Source organism: Mustela nigripes, chromosome 7 (assembly GCF_022355385.1).
Source record: "Mustela nigripes isolate SB6536 chromosome 7, MUSNIG.SB6536, whole genome shotgun sequence".
NCBI classification, from domain to species: domain Eukaryota; kingdom Metazoa; phylum Chordata; class Mammalia; order Carnivora; family Mustelidae; genus Mustela; species Mustela nigripes.
Window position 1 is genome coordinate 134,131,733 of NC_081563.1, and position 5,535 is coordinate 134,137,267.

The window sequence follows — 5,535 nt, forward strand, 5'->3', positions numbered from 1 at the left end:
ATGTGGGATTCCTACATTTAGGACATCACATTTGATTTTCTCTTGCTAATGTGTCTCATGTGATTTAATTCTTAGGCCACCTAGAAGAACATTTGAAGGAGGAAAAAAATTTTTTTTTTACTCAACAGCTACAAAGAGCTGAGGTAGGCAGATTTCTAAGATGGCTCCCAATGAGTCATGCTCTTGTCTTATCCTCTTCCCTGTGAACATGACATGATATCATGTCCTTGATTAAGTTATACTATATGGCAACAGTGTAAAGATTTTGTAGATACAATTTAAAACTCTAACCAGGGGGTGCCTGGATGGTTCCGTCAGTTAAGCATCTGCTTTTGGCTCAGGTCATGATCCCAGGGTCCTGGGACTGAGGCTCTGCATCAGGCTCCCTGCTTAGGAGGGAGCCTGCTTCTCCCACTGCTCCCTGCTTGTTCTCTCTCTGTCGCTATCTCTGTCACTATCTTGCTCAAATTGATAAATAAAATCTTAAAAAATAAATAAATAAAACTCAGTTGACTTAATGAAAAGGGAAATTATCTGGGGGGGGGGGGCTTGACCTAATAAGGCCATCTCTTTCAGAAAGTATCTAGACTCAAAGTACTAGATTCTCTTGTTGGACTTGAAGAAGAAAACTAGCATTTTTGTGAAGAAGGCATGTGGCAGGAACAGGGGACAACCTCCAGCAGCTCTGGGCTTCGGTATTACAATTATAAGGAACTAAACTCATCCAGTGGCCAGTGCGCTCAGGAGGAGGACCTCAAGGCTCAGCTAAGAATGCGGCCGCAGTCAACACCTTCCTCGATTGCAGACCGGTGAGACACTGAGCAGAGGGTCAAGCTAAGGTGTACCCAGATGCCTGACGCATGAAAACTATAAGAATTTTTTTTAAAAAAAATGAGGGTTCTTTTAAGCCACTGGGTTTGTGGTGAGTTACATATCACCAAAAAAACAAAACAAAACAAACCTTAATATGATGTCCTTGTTCTCTGACTTTTCCACACTTAGAACTGCCTCCCTTCTCTCTGTGGGCCAGATCACTCCTACATTCTTTGATTGGGATGAGATGAATATTTCAGAAACAAATCAAAGAGATAAGCCAAAGGGTTTTGTGCACGCTTCACTCCTCCTTCTACGACACCCCGTTTCCAGTTCTCAACTGAGGATTGAGGTAGAAATCCTCAGTAGTCCTAAGACCTACTGCGGACGGCTCTTCCGGGCTCCAGAGCCTCAATAAGGATAATAAGCACAATGGATTAAAACAAACAAATACATTTAAATCCATGAATTTTTATGGATGCTAAAGACAAAACAAACAAAAACAAAAACAAAAAAAAAAATTGTTCATCTTCACAGGAATTTGGAGGACCGACGCGTTATTGTAAGAAGATGAAGTGTGAGAATGGAGGAAGCTCTTGTCCTGCCTCTCCTGGGGGACTGGACCACGGGGAAACCAAATCACTGACGAGGAAATTCTCATTTGTGAACCATCCTACCTATTGAATGAAGAAAAAAAATGGTAGAATTCACACATCACTATTTTTTAAACTCCAGTAAATTCATGACGTAGACAATGATCACCCATGGCTGTGAAAAGGGGGTAAAAATAGACAATTATATGCCTTCTGAGGGTCAGACCACCACCTATGAAGTCTTCTTACCAGAAATTGAATATGCAAAGGAACAGGATCCAGAGATCTAACTACCAATTTTCAGAAAATATGGGGGCAGAGGGACTGGCTAAAGCCACCATGGAGATACACTGTTCAACACTCAGATGGTGGGGGACATGATGTCATAAATAACATGAATTCCTTAACAACAAATTGCAAGGAATAGAAATAGAGATGGTAGAAGGATGCATACATTAAAAGAGACCTAAGAGAAATAGCAATAATTGCAATGTATAAATCTTAGCTGGACCTTGAAGAAACTGTACACACACACACATACATACCTACACCCACGCACGTATACACTCGCACACATACACTCACACATACACATATACCTACCCATGCACACATACATACTCGCACACATGTACACACACAGACACACACATATACATACCTACACAACCCACATGATACACCCGGGAAACTTTGAACGCCGGATGGATATTTGATAATATTAAGAAATATGAGTTATTGGGGTTTTTTAGGTATCCATGTTTATTTTTGAAGACAGAGTCCTTGACTTTTAGAGATCTGCTGAGTAAGATAATGATAGGATGTCTTGGGTTTTACTTCAAAATAAATGTGATGAGAAACAAGGGAACGTGGTTTGGGTTATGAGGAAACATGATTAAATGTGAGTCAAAAAATGTTAGTTGATGGGCACACAAGGCTTCATTATATTTTTCTATTTTTTATGTGTTTAAAATTGCCCCTAAAAGAAAGGCTTTTTAAAGCAAATTATGTCATTCTGTACTTAAAATGTCTCACTGACTTTTCATCGGCAACCAAAATGCTGCTATGACCTAAAAGGTTTTGAAGAATCTAGTCCTTGCTTACCAGCTCTCCCTGGGCAGAGTCCATGTTCCTTCTAAGATTCCTCTGTAAGGCCATTCATTCCTCGAGCATCTCAGGGTCCTTAGACGTGCTTCCTTTGTCTAGAAATGGTCCTTTCTACCGTATTTTTCCAATTGAGTCAAGCAACTCTTTCAAGCAATCTTGGAGCACCATGTGCATCTCCAAAAGGCATTTATAAAGGTACTAATTGCATTCATATTTGGTTGAGGATTTTATTGATGTATAACCTGCGGTGGTTTTATTTCAGAATCTTTCTCATAAGAAGGTGCTTAAAAGAGTGAAGTGTCAAAAGAATGGAATCAATAAAATTACTCAATGGCATGCAAGCAATTGCTGTTCAGTAATTGATGGGTGATGTTGAAGAGTACATTCAAATAAGAGAAAGAGATCTTTCCGCAACGGATTTGCTGCCAGAACACAGGTGTCGTGAAAACCACCGCTCAACCTAAACCAGAACGGGAAAGGAAAAGACTCATATCAACATTGTCGTCATTGGACACGTAGATTTGGGCAAGTCTACCACTCCTGGTCATGTGATCTACAAATGTGGTGGGATCGACAAAAGAATTATCGAAAAATTCGAGAAGGAGGCTGCTGAGAAGGGAAAAGACTCTTTCAAATACGCCTCGTCTTGGATAAACTGAAAGCTGAACGTGAACATAGTATCACCACTGATATCTCCCTGTGGAAATTCGAGACCAGCAAGTATTATGTGACCATCACTGATGCTCCAGGACACAGAGACTTTATCAATTACATGATTTCAGGCACATCCTAGGCTGGCTGTGCCATCCTAATTGTTGCTGTTGGCATTGGTGAATTTGAAGCAGATATATCCAAGAATGGGCGGATCCATGAGCATTCCCTTCTGGCTTACACACTGGGTGTAAAACAACTAATTGTTGGTGTTAACAAAATGGATTCCACTGAGCTACTCTACAGCCAGAAGAGATACGAGGAAATCATTAAGGAAGTCAGCACCTACATTAAGAAAATTGGCTGCAACCCCGACACAGTAGCATCTGTGCCAATTTCTGGTTAGAATGGTGACAATATGCTGGAGCCCAGGGCTAGCATGCCTTGGTTCAAGGGATGGAAAGTCACCCGCAAAGACGGGAATGCCAGGGGAACCACCCTGCTGGAAGCTCTGGATTGCATTCTGCCACCAACTCATCCAACTGACAAGCCCTTTGGTCTGCCTCTCCAGGACGTCTACAAAATTGGTAGTATTGGTACTGTCCCTGTGGGCCGGGTGGAGACTGGTGTTCTTTTTTTTTTTTTTTTTTTTTTTTTTAAAGACTTTATTTATTTATCAGAGAGAGAGAGGGGGAGAGAGCGAGCATAGGCAGACAGAATGGCAGGCAGAGGCAGAGGGAGAAGCAGGCTCCCTGCCGAGCAAGGAGCCTGATGTGGGACTCGATCCCAGGATGCTGGGATCATGACCTGAGCCAAAAGCAGCTGCTTAACCAACTGAGCCACCCAGATGTCCCGAGAGACTGGTGTTCTTAAACCTGGCATGGTGGTCACCTTCGCTCCAGTCAGTGTTACAACTGAAGTCAAGTCTTTTTAAATGCACCATGAAGCTTTGAGTGAGGCTCTTCCTGGGGACAACGTGGGCTTCAATGTCATGAACGTATCTGTCAAAGATGTTCGTCGTGGCAATGTGGCCGGTGACAGCAAAAACGACACACCAATGGAAGGAGCTGGCTTCACGGCTCAGGTGAAATCCAGGCCAAATTAGTGCTGGAGATGCACCTGTGCTGAACTGTCACACAGCTCACATCGCTTGCAAGTTTGCTGAGCTGAAGGAGAAGATAGATTGTCATTCCGGAAAAAAGCTAGAAGATGGTCCCAAGTTCTTGAAATCTGGTGATGCTGCCATTGTTGATATGGTTCCTGGCAAGCCTATGTGTGTTGAGAGCTTCTCTGACTGTCCTGCTCTGGGTGGTTTTGCTGTCCGTGACAAGACAGACGATTGCTGTGGGTGTCATCAAAGCAGTGGACAAGAAGACAGCTGGAGCTGTCAAGGTCACCAAGTCTGCCCAGAAAGTTCAGAAGGCTAAATGAATGTTATCCCCAATACCTGCCACCCCAGTCTGAATCAGTGGTGGGAGAAGGGTCTCAGAACTGTTTGTGTTAGTTGACCATTTAAGTTTAATAGTAAAAGCCTGGCAAATGATAACGATGCATCATAAAACCTCCAGGAGGAAAGGAGAATGTTTTGTGGACCATTTGCTTTTGTGTGTGTGTGGCAGTTTTAAGTTATTAGTTTTTTAAAATCAGTACTTTTTAATGGAAACAACTTGACCAAAAATCTGTCACAGAATTTTGAGACCTATTAAAACAAAAGTTTAATGAGAAAAAAAAAATAAGAGAAAGAGAAGGAGTGGAAGGAGCAAACAATCATGTGTTTTTTCCTTGGGTCTTGAAGGATGGTCATTCTACACTGGAGTCCTCCCACCAACCCCCCCCCCCACTTGCTCCAGGACAAGAAAGAAATTAAGTCAGAGGACTCATACTGTCAAAGATTATACAGCAGAGTCTGCGACGGTCAGAGTCCCAAGAGCTTGTGCCAAAATATGGTGTCCCCGTTAGGCTAAAAATGGAATGCAAGTCCACAAAGCACCAAAGGTTAGTCATCAGTGGAGAGCCAGATTTCCTTTATGTTTCTTGTCCTATGCTTGGGAGGGAACTGGAATGGACTGCAGGGTGGGGGCAACAAGGGGGCAGCAAGGCTATATCAAATCTCTTGTTAGAAAATACTTCCTTGAAGCAGAACTGAAATTTGAACCTCTCCCACCTACTTTATTCATTACCCCTCCTATTCATTACCCCATGTACCTTCTAAATATAGAAAATTTCCACGTGAATCTACCTTACAGTATTCTGTCGAACGCACAGAAAGAATATGGGTTTCTCTCTGTACATCAGGTGTATTTTGAGACCTTTATTTAATGAACAAAGCTACACAATTGTGCATGAAACCATTCTGGGTTTTTACTTTGAG

The 5,535-nt window shown here is 42.3% G+C and overlaps 1 pseudogene; it reads left to right on the top strand.

The window, feature by feature from the left end:
• The first annotated feature begins 651 nt into the window (after positions 1 to 651).
• Positions 652 to 4,595, top strand: LOC132022459 (elongation factor 1-alpha 1-like; annotated as a pseudogene).
• The last annotated feature ends 940 nt before the right edge of the window (positions 4,596 to 5,535 follow it).